General features: G+C 38.4%; 1 protein-coding gene and 1 long non-coding RNA gene across 5 annotated transcripts in view; one reads left to right on the forward strand and one right to left on the reverse strand.

The window, feature by feature from the left end:
- Positions 1-13788, forward strand: part of LOC144018751 (netrin receptor UNC5C-like) — a 316561-nt gene that overhangs the window by 259621 nt on the left and 43152 nt on the right. The window lies entirely within an intron of this gene.
- LOC144019633 (uncharacterized) lies at positions 2475-5766 on the reverse strand. The gene is made up of 3 exons (XR_013283731.1): positions 5068-5766; positions 4315-4516; positions 2475-3382 (listed from the first exon to the last, which is right to left on the reverse strand). It is a non-coding gene; the product is annotated as an uncharacterized LOC144019633 (long non-coding RNA).

A 13788-nucleotide genomic window follows, 5' to 3' on the forward strand; every position in this document is an offset into this window, starting at 1 on the left:
CTTTCCCTCAAATTATGATGTATTGTCATAGTTTTAATTTTCCTAATATTACGATTTTATTCTCATATGTTCTGTTTTTTTTTCCCGAATAGAATCAAACCTCCACAATTTCTCCTTGGGATTTTCTAAATAATATTATGAGAATACTTATCCTATATCCTTTATAACTGCTCTATATTTTTTTCCAAATATGGGTTATATTTTCACATTTGATTCTACATACTGTGAATTTATTTTAGTATGTTTCAACCTTTTCCACTTAAAATTGAACATTTTTGTAATACCACTTTATTCTTGGACAATTACGACTCTTCGCACATTTTTTTTTCTTACATTTTTTTCCCTAAATTCTGAGTGTTTTTCATGTAATATAGTGACTTCACCCTTGAAGTTATTTTTTTCAAATTATGAATATATTATCAATTTGTCATTTATATCATCATATCGCCATTTTCTCAATTAAAAAAGGTGCTCTTTCATTCTATAACTTCATGTGCGGTGGTACTATTTTATGTTTTTCCTTTTAGTGTGGCCCTAATAGTACTCTGTGCAAAAGACATCAGTGGTAGTCGCTATGGCAACCCAGCAATGTCAGCGTACTTTAATTGGATCTTCATGTCACTCGCGCAGTTCTCATTAATTAAACTGTCAGCACTCCCCTGAAATCCCACCATGACGCTCACCTAACCCGCGTTGCGTTGTTGCAGCCGCGGTCCATTTGGAGCGTGTCGCCAGGGCAGCGGGTCGGTCCAAAATCCCCCTCGGGACGCCACGGCACATATGGCCAATTAAAATGGACGTCAAATGGCACACACTCACTTCATAAAAAGACACTTGGGCCGCTGTCGTCATTAGCTTAATGTTGCTTTAAATGTAGCCTGGGGTGTCCATCATATTTCACATCTGTAAGTCCACTAATTTAGATACCTGATTTTCACCTGCTCTTGTTGAACCCCAATCGGTTCAGTGCAAATGTACTTTGTAAGTCAAGGCACTTGTATTTCCAGGCACCTTTGTATCATTGTATCAACTTTATCAATACATTGGATTTACTTTATTAATACGTTGGAACGACTTTATCAATACGTTTGAATGACGTTATCAATACGTTTGAACGCTTTATTAATACGTTGGAGCAACTTTGCCAGACGTTTGAATGACTTCATGAAGACGTTTGAACAACTTTATCGATACAACTTTGCAGGACGTTCAAATGACTTTATCAAGACTTTTGAACAACTTTGTCGATATGTTCGAACGACTTTGTAGGACGTTTGAATGACTATATGTTTGAATGCCACTGCAGCACGTTTGAACGACTTTTTGAATATGTTGAAATACTTTATCAATGCGTTTGAGCGACTGCAGTAATTTCAATTAACTTTATGAAGACCCTCAAACAACTTTGCAGTACATTGAACGACTTTTTCAAAATGTTTGAATGGCTATCAATATGTTCGAATGACTGCAGCACGTTGGAATGACTATCACTAAGTTTAAACGACTTTGCAGTACGGTCAAATGACTTAATACATTTGATGGATTTTTTTTCTTTGTTTCGAACAACTTTATCAATACGTCTGAATGACTTTGCAGTACATTCAAAGGATATAGCCCAATCAAAACTGTTTACTCCACATTGGCAGTTCCACACTTCCATAGAAAAGCACGTACTCCAAATATTTTTGCTGTTTGAAATATTGCATGCACAATTTTAAAAATATATTGAAGAGGTGAAACATGTTGATGTCCGATGAAAATCATGTAGGTACAGTGTAATTCATGATAGCTACAATAAATGCGAAAAAGTGGGAGTACGGACAACGAACTTCATTGTATTATTATTTTGTGCAAACACGCACACATGCACATTAGCTGAATTCATGCACGCCATTGGATTAAATTTCTATTAGCTTTCCCCGATTGAGTTTGAAGAGTGTTGATTAGGCAGTAATGGCCTTTGTTAGCTCGCTAATGAAGGTCTTGATTACTATTCTACTTAGTGCCACACATCGGGATGCGGCTGGTGTGTTTGCTTAGCATCTGTTGGCGATAACACACACACGCGCAATTGTCTTTTTATTTGTTGAGGAGAGGTGACGCGAGTGGAGGCGAAAGAGGGATGGTGTTGGCTTGCCAGCGCTCATCTCTCACTCCCCTCCCTAGTTCTGTCTTTTCCGCTCGCCGCATCCTCTCAAACGACTCCACTCTGTCCGTTGTGTTTTCTTAACACCTCCATCACCTTCCGTGACTATTTCTGGCCCCTGGCACTTTCTGCTCTCTCCTTTAGCGCTTGCTTGCTTCTTTTCCCGCTGACTAGACTTTACCCCCCCTATGACTCTTGAGGATCGGGATCATGTTAGTCCTTTATTAAGAGCATGGACATGTGTGTGTTTCCCCACTGTATTGTGGTTCGTCATTCGGGCCCATTGTTTTTTTGTTTTGTTTTGTTTTTTTTTAAAGTGGAAGTCAAGTAAAAAAACAATATAAAACTAGAGCTGCGAGCAGCTATAAAGGGCCCTCGCAACCCGGGCCACGTTGGGGTATATGCAAGTCGGGGGACTTGCACTTTGGGGTACTGTTAAATAGACAAGGACCATGGAAAATAGAAATGCATTTGCCGTGCCTTGTGTGTAAAAAGGTGCAGTAAAAGGCCAAAAATGATGCACAATTCCCAAAATAAATTCAAAAGTGTGGACTTTCTGATGTGTGTGCAAAGTTTCATGAAAAGTCGCTCGTTTGATATTCAAAACCAGCATCTGTTCATTTGAAAACATTGCATGGCACAGAGATGGTGTGTGATCAAATAAAAAGCTTTTTGATGACTCTTAATGTGGTGTCGCTGTGCAACACATATGTATTCATGACATAGTGAAGTATTGTGACAGTTTTGTAGGGTCCAGCAAACAGTAAATGTGTGACAGTTATTCAAGAAAAAATGTAGCTTTGAAGCAGGCTAACCAATGACATCATCTAAAGGGGAAAAAAGCACATGAGCAAGCATAGGTATAAGTAGAGGAGAAAAAGAGATGAAAGAAGTGCGAGAGATGGAACAGGAGAGGAATGCAGCTGTTTATGTATAGCTGTTGTAACAGGACAGATTAAATAACACTTTAACCTGGGGTTAACAGCGCCCTAGGACAGATAAACTCTTTAGTGTAAAAGTTTTCTGGGACAGATGAATCCCTTGGGGTCAAAGAGTTTGGGTTAGCACATAGTCTGTCTTAGGATAATGTAACCTCCATGGATGAATTAGTCCTAGGACGCTTTGACCTGCGGGCTAAAACTTCAGGGGGGTTAACCTGTCCTGTTATATTGTGATCATCGTCTTCGTGCATGTCCTCAGTGGCTTCTTCTGTCTGTGTGGCAGCATTTGATACATCTGTAGAACAAAAAAGAATGAAGAATCATGTTAGATCTGTGAAGTTTGGTTGTCTTAGGTGTAGTTTACAGAACAGTCGTGTGCATATTTTTAGCATGGTAGTGTCTTAATACAAATGCATATTATGTAATGCACTGTATATGGATATTACAGACGTAATATTTGACGGTGATCTTATATTCATAGTTTTTGCCCGTTAATAAATAATATAGCTAGTAAGTAATAAGACACGCAAAAATGGTATAGTTGAATCCTCTGGGTCAAAAAGCAATGTTTTAGGATTGTGTGATGAAATGATGAATAAAAGTAAGGATACGACAGGTACATAAATGGTTATGTAAGTGTAAAATTTGGCATGGTGTGTCCAGATACATGCAGGATAAGTATAAAATATTATGGTGTGTGATTGATTTTTTCTTAGTAAAAATTAGTATTGTAATGGTCAAGTCACATTATGTCCCAAATTTTTTTTTTTTTAAATCTATGGTATAGAAACATCATAATCAGGGGCAAAGACATAAACATAATAATAGTAATTAATAATGATAGAATTTAAATACAATCTTTTCCATGAATATGTCAGTTATTTTGAGAAGATACAGAAAAAAAAGAACTTTGAAGTGTCTATCAGTGGATGAAAGAGGGCAAGATCACAGCATAGCTACATGATATCAGTCACATTTGAAAGTAATCAAGTGTAGTATGTATTCACATTATATACATTGAGAAATTGCGGCTCAATAATCAGTCAGTGTTTTAGTTAACAGTCCAATGTTACCTTCAAGATATTCCTAACAGAAAAAAAGGAACGTGCATTAACAAAAAAATGTAAAAATGTCCATTGTCAAACATGTCATTCATTATACACAATGTGTAGGATGGGGATGCTTGCTGTGTTAGTGTTTGTGTGTCTTCCATGTCATATAGCTTACCATCACGGACAAATGCATCACATGCATCCTTTATATCCAATGCAGTCTGGAGTTCTTTCACAAGCTTGGTTTTGAAGTCTATCTGTTTTTCAAGTGCTCGATTGACTCGAGTCACATGGACTAGTTGGTTCATTTGGGAATGAAGATCAAGGCTGCGCTGGTATAAGTCGTTGCGACTGGAAGCATGATCAATGCATGCATACTGTAATGACAAAGCATTCAATGAAAATCAGTCATGTTAGATTCCATGATTCTAAATAGCAGAGGTAACGTGTTGGTGCAAAACGTTGTGGTCGTGTTGCATGTTACTCAATGGCTGTGTGTGTCAAAACGAGTTTATTTGAAAGAATATACAAATATATACACACGGACATATATATTTATACAGTATAACAGTACCGCATGTATTGGTTTTAAGGAAAGAGTTGAAAAGCAGTGTTCAGAAAAAAGCATAAGACGCACAAAGTACCATTTCACTACATGTAATAAGTTGTCAAGTAGACATGTGAATTAAGTGGTTAAGATAGTGGCTACTGTGCAAGTAAGCTTCAATTGTCTCTAAAAGGTTAGCATATGTGTTCTACATGATATCAATGGCTAGACGTGCTCGTGGAGAAACATTACAAACAGAAAAACACACTAAAGGTGCCTTTAACAAACCTGTTAATAAATGAGAACTTAATACATATATGTATGGCATACTGTATATGATTGAGAAAGTTGTCCTGTTTAGTTTATGTATTGTATACTTACGGAAAAAAGTTGGCAATCTTTGCGTATGGAGATGATTAGAGGGTCTTTATCAAAAGAGAATTTGCTTGGTGATTTGTTCATGTTCTGTAGAAAAGCAAAGGAGTAGAAATAAATACAGTATCATACTTCATAAACATACAAGAAATTTGTAGCTGTATTAACCATTGTTGGTATTTGAAGTGATAATTTAGGAATAGAAGTGGAGTGATTACAGAATTTATAGAGTGCTTACCTTGTATGACTTTGTAGATGGAAATGTCTTTTGTTGAAAGAGCTCTTTGTTGTCTACTATATATGCAAGGACAAGCATAAGTAGGTGTGGTTATGAAGTACTTGACCATTGAAATAAAGCAGTGGTATCAAATGTATGGACCGTGGTTTGGCTCAGGCCTGCAAAGGGGTTTAATGTGGCACAAGAGATAATCTTGTAAGGTACAAAAAATAATAATAATATAATAGGTATGCCTCTGAGTTTTCACAAATCTAGGTCAAGTCAAGTCATCTTTAGTTATTTCGCGCTTGAATCATCCAATCGGAAATGCTCCATAAAAAATGTATAGAGGGTGCGATTTATTGCAAATTGCACAAGAAATCTCTAAAAATTCATGTTAATGACAAGTCTGATGTGTGTGCAAAGTTTCACGAGTTTTCACACATGTATAGATAAAAAAAAACAAAGCAGCACTTTACTTGGCAACCAATGCATCGCTATAGCAGCAGCGTGCGACAAAATAAAAAACTTTCGATAAATTTGCATCTTAAACATTTTAAGATGAAACACACCAAGTTTGAACACGGTCGGATGAATTTTGTAGGAGGAGTTAAAATATGACCCCTAAAAAAGGCCACAAAAAAAGGCTACAAATCCCAACGTAAATCAAAATGGCGGACTTCCTGTTTGGTTTAACAGATGGTTCCAAGAGACTTTTTTGTACATCGTGGGCTCTTATGTATGCCTCTAAATTATCATAGCGCTAGGTGAAACGTACAACCGGGAATGCTTCGTTAAAGAGGAGTTTTTTACCTCAAAATGTGATGACCGGCCCCTACGGGACTTCCTGTTGGGTTTAGCACATGGCACCAAGAGACTTTTTTGTACATTGTGGGCTGTTAAATTTGTCTCCAAATTTTCGTAGCTCTAGCTGCTTCGTACAACTGGGAATGCTTCATTAAGAGGGAATTTTTTCCTTCGCAATCTGTGCATGCCACGGCAACAGCGTGCGACGAAATAAAAAGCTTTCAATAACTTTTCATCTTCAACATTTTAAGATGAATCACACCAAGTTTGGAGATGATCGGATAAACTGTAGCAGGAGTTCGTTAAAATAAGACCCCTATGAAATGGCCCAAAAAATGGCAACACGTTCCAAAGTAAATCAAAATGGCGGACTTCCTGTTCGGTTTAGCATATGGTTCAAAAAGAGTTTTTTGTACCTTGAGGGCTGTTACATATGTCTTCAAATGTTGGTAACTCTAGGTGAAATGTACAGCCGGGAATGCTTCATTAAATAAGAATTTTGAAACACAAAATTTGATGCCTCGCCTCTGGCGGACTTCCTGTTAGGTTTAGCATATGGCACCAACAGGCTTTTTTGTAGATCATAGTCTGTTACATATGTGTACCAATTTTCGTGGCTCTCAATTAAACGTACCACCGGCAATGCTTAGTTAAGTAAGAATTTTGAAACTGTAAATTTGATGCCCCGCCACCGTCATATAGTATGTCAAAATCTTTAGATTTTTTACCATGATGTTGTCCCAGGTGTTGAGATGGTACAGCCCAAGTTTGAAGTCAATCGGGTTAACCGTGTAGGAGAAGCGGGCAAAAGTATGACCCCTGTAAATGTGCAAAAATGGGCCAAAATTGGACATTCAAATACTCATACCTCACTTCCTGTCTATTTTAGGGTATACATATCAAAGAGGTTTTTGTTCATCTGGATGTGCTACAGGTGCCACACAATTTTCGTAGCCATAGGACAATCGTAGCGGGACAGGGATCCGTTAAACCTATGTAGGTGGCGCTACAGAGCCATTTTTCTGTTATCATGTATGGCGACTTTAAAATATCAAATTTTTCGCCAGGCCTGATGTGCGTGTAAAGTTTGGTGAGTTTTCGGTCACGTTTAGTGTCTCAAAAATGCGATTGTTTGCGGAGAAGAAAAAGAAGAATAACTAGAGCTGCGAGCAGCTATAAAGGGCCCTCGCAACCCGGGCCACGTTGGGGTATTTGCACGTCGGGGTACTGGCATGTTGGGGTACTGTCAAATAGGAAACCATCTAAATTTTAAACGTTTTTGCCATGCTTTGTGTTTGTAAAGTTTCATGGAAAGGCCAAAAATGATGCACAATTAACAAAATAAAATCAAAATGGATTGGCACATGGCTATATAGAATACTTTTTGGATATATTAGGCATGCCTGCCAATATTCACACATCTAGCTGAATCATATAATCGGAAAGACTTCATAAAAATGTCTAGAGGGCGCTATTGAAGCATTTATTGCAAATTTAATAAGAAATCTCTAAAATATTCATGCTTATGACAAGCCTGATGTGTGTGTAAAGTTTCATGAGTTTTTGCACATGTTTAGACCAAAAAAAAAAAAGCAGCATTTTACTTGGCAAACAATCCATCGCCATGAAACGGCGTGCGACAAAATAAATAACTTCCGATAACTTTGTATCTTAAACATCTTAAGATGAAGCACACCAAGTTTGAAGACAGTCGGATAAATTTTGTAGGAGGAGTTCGTTAAAATATGACCCCTAAAAAAGGCCACAAAAAATGGCTACAAATCCCAACGTAAATCAAAATGGCGGACTTCCTGTTTGGTTTAGCAGATGGTTCCAAGAGACTTTTTTGTACATCGTGGGCTCTTATGTATGCCTCTAAATTATCATAGCGCTAGGTGAAACGTACAACCGGGAATGCTTCGTTAAAGAGGAGTTTTTTACCTCAAAATGTGATGACCGGCCCCTACGGGACTTCCTGTTGGGTTTAGCACATGGCACCAAGAGACCTTTTTGTACATCGTGGGCTGTTAAATTTGTCTCCAAATTTTCGTAGCTCTAGCTGCTTCGTACAACTGGGAATGCTTCATTAAGAGGGAATTTTTTCCTTCGCAATCTGTGCATGCCACGGCAACAGCGTGCGACGAAATAAAAAGCTTTCAATAACTTTTCATCTTCAACATTTTAAGATGAATCACACCAAGTTTGGAGATGATCGGATAAACTCTGTAGGAGGAGTTCGTTAAAATAAGACCCCTATGAAATGGCCCAAAAAATGGCAACACGTTCCAAAGTAAATCAAAATGGCGGACTTCCTGTTCGGTTTAGCATATGGTTCAAAAAGAGTTTTTTGTACCTTGAGGGCTGTTACATATGTCTTCAAATGTTGGTAACTCTAGGTGAAATGTACAGCCGGGAATGCTTCATTAAATAAGAATTTTGAAACACAAAATTTGATGCCTCGCCTCTGGCGGACTTCCTGTTAGGTTTAGCATATGGCACCAACAGGCTTTTTTGTAGATCATAGTCTGTTACATATGTGTACCAATTTTCGTGGCTCTCAATTAAACGTACCACCGGCAATGCTTGGTTAAGTAAGAATTTTGAAACTGTAAATTTGATGCCCCGCCACCGTCATATAGTATGTCAAAAACTTTAGATTTTTTACCATGATGTTGTCCCAGGTGTTGAGATGGTACAGCCCAAGTTTGAAGTCAATCGGGTTAACCGTGTAGGAGAAGCGGGCAAAAGTATGACCCCTGTAAATGTGCAAAAATGGGCCAAAATTGGACATTCAAATACTCATACCTCACTTCCTGTCTATTTTAGGGTACACATATCAAAGAGGTTTTTGTTCATCTGGATGTGCTACAGGTGCCACACAATTTTCGTAGCCATAGGACAATCGTAGCGGGACAGGGATCCGTTAAACCTATGTAGGTGGCGCTACAGAGCCATTTTTCTGTTATCATGTATGGCGACTTTAAAATATCAAATTTTTCGCCAGGCCTGATGTGCGTGTAAAGTTTGGTGAGTTTTCGTTCACGTTTAGTGTCTCAAAAATGCGATTGTTTGCGGAGAAGAAAAAGAAGAATAACTAGAGCTGCGAGCAGCTATAAAGGGCCCTCGCAACCCGGACCACGTTGGGGTACTTGCACGTCGGGGTACTGGCACGTTGGGGTACTGTCAAATAGGACAAGGACCATCTAAAATGTTTTTGACAAGCCTTGTATGTGCAAAGTTTAATCAAAACGCAAAATATGGTGTGCAATTCCCAAAATAAATTCAAAATGGCGGACTTCCTTTTAGGTTTAGCATACGGCTACAGAATACTTTTTGTAGGTCTTAAGCTAATAGGTATGCCTCCCAGTTTTCACAAATCTAGGTCAAGTCATCTTTAGTTGTGTATCGCTTGAATCATACAATTGGAAATGCTCCATAAAACTGCATAGAGGGCGCTATTGAGCACAACGTTGGGTTACTTGCACGTCAGGGTACTGGCACGTTGGGGTACTGTTACATGGAACAAGGACCATTTAAAATGTTAGTTTTTTCCATGCCTTGTCTGTGCAAAGTTTAATGAAAGAGGCCAAAAATGATGTATAATTCCCAAAATAAAATCAAAATAGCGGACTTCCTCTTTGGTTTGGCAAATGGCTACATAATACTTTTTTGTAGGTATTAGGCTGATAGGGGTCTGTCCTAATTTTCACAAATCTAGCAGAATCATACAATCGGAAATACTTCATAAAAATGTCTAGAGGGCGCTATTTATTGCAAATTGCACAATAAATCTCTAAAAATTCATGTTCATGACAAGTCTGATGTGTTTGCAAAGTTTCATAAGTTTTCACACATGTATAGATAAAAAAACAAAGCAGCACTTCACTTGGCAAACTGCATCGCTATAGCAGCAGCGTGCGACAAAATAAAAAACTTTTGATAACTTTGCATCTTAAACATCTTAAGATGAAACACACCAAGTTTGAAGACGGTCGGATGAACTTTGTACGAGGAGTTCGTTAAAATATGACAACTGAAAAAGGCCACAAAAAATGGCAACAAATCCCATCGTAAATCAAAATGGCAGACTTCCTGTTTGGTTTATCACATGGTTCCAAGAGACTTTTTTGTACATCGTGGGCTCTTATGTATGCCTGCAAATTATCATCGCGCTAGGTGAAACGTACAACCGGGAATGCTTCGTTAAAGAGGAGTTTTCTAGCTCAAAATGTGATGCCCGGCCCCTGGGGGACTTCCTGTTGGGTTTAGCACATGGCACCAAGAGACTTTTTTGTACACTGTGGGCTGTTACATATGTCTACAATTTTTTGTAGCTCTAGCTACTTCGTACAACTGGGAATGCTTCATTAAGAGGGATTTTTTTCCTTTGCAAAAAGTGCATGCCACGACAACAGCGTGCGACGAAATAAAGAGCTTTCAATAACTTTTCATCCTCAACATCTTAAGATGAGTCACACCAAGTTTGAAGATGATCGGATAAACTCTGTAGGAGGAGTTCGTTAAAATATGACGCCTATGAAATGGCCCAAAAAATGGCAACACATTCCAAAGTAAATAAAAATGGCGGACATCCTGTTAGGTTTAGCATATGGTTCAAAAAGAGTTTTTTGTACCTCGAGGGCTGTTATATACCTCTACAAATTTTGGTAACTCTAGGTGAAACGTACAGCCGGGTATGCTTTGTTAAAGAGGAGTTTTTTAGCTTAAAATGTGATGCCCGGCCCCTGGGGGACTTCCTGTTGGGTTTAGCACAGGGCACCAAGAGACTTTTTTGTACATCTTGGGCTGTTACATATGTCTACAAATTTTCGTAGCTCTAGCTGCTTCGTACAACTGGCAATGCTTCTTTAAGGATATTTTTTTTCCTTTGCAAACAGTGCATGCCATGACAACAGCGTGCGACGAAATACAAAGCTTTCAATAACTTTTCATCTTCAACATCTTAAGATGAATCACACCAAGTTTGAAGATGATCGGATAAACACTGTAGGAGGAGTTCGTTAAAATAAGACCCCAATGAAATGGCCAAAAAAATGGCAACACGTTCCAAAATAAATCAAAATGGCGGACTTCCTGTGAGGTTTAGCATATGGTTCAAAAAGAGTTTTTTGTAGGTCATAGCCTGTTACATATGTGTACAAATTTTCGTAGCTCTAGATTAAACGTACAACCGGCAATGCTTCATGAAGTAAGAATTTTTAAACTCTAAATTTGATGCGTCGCCGACGTCATATAGTATATCAAAAACTTTTGATTTTTTACAATGATGTTGTCCCAGGTGTTGAGATGGTCCATCCCAAGTTTGAAGTTAATCGGGTTAACCGTGTAGGAGAAGCGGGCAAAAGTATGACCCCTGTAAATGTGCAAAACTGGGCCAAAATTGGACAGTCAGATGATCATACCTCACTTTCTGTCTATTTTAGGGTACACACATCAAAGAGGTTTTTGTTCATCTGGATGTGCTACGGGTGCCACACAATTTTCGTCGCCATAGGACAATCGTAGCGGGACAGGGATCCGTTTAACCTATGTAGGTGGCGCTATGGAGCCATTTTTCTGTTATCATGTATGGCGACTTTAAAATATCAAATTTTTCGCCAGGCCTGATGTGCGTGTAAAGTTTGGTGAGTTTTCGTTCACGTTTAGCGTCTCAAAAATGCGATTGTTTGCGGAGAAGAATAATAATAAGAATAATAATAATAAGAATAATAATAAGAAGAATTCCTACAAAAACAATAGGGCCTCGCAGCGGCACCGCCGCCGCCGCTGCTCGGGCCCTAATAAGAAGAATTCCTACAAAAACAATAGGGCCTCGCAGCGGCACCGCCGCCGCCGCTGCTCGGGCCCTAATAAGAAGAATTCCTACAAAAACAATAGGGCCTCGCAGCGGCACCGCCGCCGCCGCTGCTCGGGCCCTAATAAGAATAATAAATAATATGATTAATGGACCCCCAATAATCTAAACATGGTATTCTGATTAATATTTGGTTTGTGGAGTATGAATTAGGCAGTAAAATCCACCTGTTTTTATTTCAGGGTGGCTCAGTGGGTGTAATCACGTGGCATTCGCAATTGAGCCCTTAGGCACTGTGATGTCATTTTCAGTGGACGGCAGTACAGGACAAAATGGCTGCCCCCTGAGATGGACAAAAATGAGTGGATTTTGCTGCTTATTTCGCATTCCAGAAATGAAATATTAATCAAAAATACATTGTTTAGGGTAGCGGGGGCATATAGAACATAAAATTATTGTAAAGAAAATGTTGACTTGATTTAAGTTTAAAAAGAAAAAAAAAATATGGGCGTTTCCAGTACAGTATACTTACTGTTGAAATGATATGACAATAAAGTCTTCATACAGTGTTCAGTTAAAAAAAAAAAAAAAAAAAGTTGCAATATCACTACATATGAGGTAATTTTAGAGTTGATTTGGTACTTGTTGCCATTACTATACTATAGTAAATGTACAGTGCATACACATAGGAAACTGCAGCGATACAGGCTTTTTTTTTTTTCATTGATATATTTTGCATGTCTTTAGATACCATGGAAAAATTAAGATCTATTTTAGTTGTTTTATTTAAAAAAAAAATAAAAAAAATCACTAAATGTGCAGATACAGGCTTTTTATTTGACTGTGACATTTTTTTTTCCCTTTTTTTTTTAAATATAGAAAAACATTCAAAATGTATTTTCTTTGACTGTTTTATGAATATAATTGGCAGAATAAGACTGAGATACATATTTTCATTGGACTTCAACTTCTACATTTCCTCTTTTTTTAATTTGTTGTACTCTCATTTCTCTTATTACGGTATATAAAAAGGAAAATATTTTCCTTTTTAAATATTTTGATGTGTTAAAATTGAAAGCAAATATATATTTTCATTTGCATGCCACATGTCCCTATTTTGTGCTGTTTTATTGCTTTTCTGATAAAAGATAAACCATTTGGGAGATAGGCTACATGCTTTTCATTAGCCAATAACAACACGTCCCTGTTACCACAAATCCATGTATCGTCCCCCTCAGCCAGGGAAAAACTCAAACTAACTTTCTTCAACTTAAAATAGGAATAATAATGCCAGCGTGGGCTAATTTGCAAAAGTTTGCACATATGAAAGTGAGTGTGGCTCCTCCTGCTCTCTCACCTCCGCATTCCAGCACTCGAGTGTCATTCCGGCATGAAATGAAGTGACAAATCTTCCTGGGTGGCTTGTTGGGATTATTAGAGCGCACCACGCCCGCTCAGTACCCACCCACACACGCGCGCGCGCACGCACACATACGCACGGGCAAGGCTAATCACTGGCGACGAGAGCTCTTTAAGCCACTCGGCTGTGGTCTTGCGGGGATGGAAATAATACAGCTAATCAAGGGGGATGATCCTCAGTATCAACACTTCATTTTCAGTACAGTGTGATTTGCAGGTGGTAGAGATTCCTGCATAAGCTCTCCACTGTGTGTTTTGTCATTTTATCTCCACAATGCCACATTTTAGCGATTGTTATAATCTGACTTTTTTTTTTTCTGCCATTTGTTTTGCCTTTGAAAGATTCACATGATGTTCCTCTTTTGCGACAGACTGTGATGTTCCCACTCGCAAAGCTTATCGCCTTCCGGAACTTTTTTTTTTTTTTGCAGCGCTCCCCAGTGCAACAAAATATTTCTATATCGTGGCC

This window comes from Festucalex cinctus, chromosome 5, assembly GCF_051991245.1.
Source record: "Festucalex cinctus isolate MCC-2025b chromosome 5, RoL_Fcin_1.0, whole genome shotgun sequence".
Classification (NCBI taxonomy): Eukaryota; Metazoa; Chordata; class Actinopteri; order Syngnathiformes; family Syngnathidae; genus Festucalex; species Festucalex cinctus.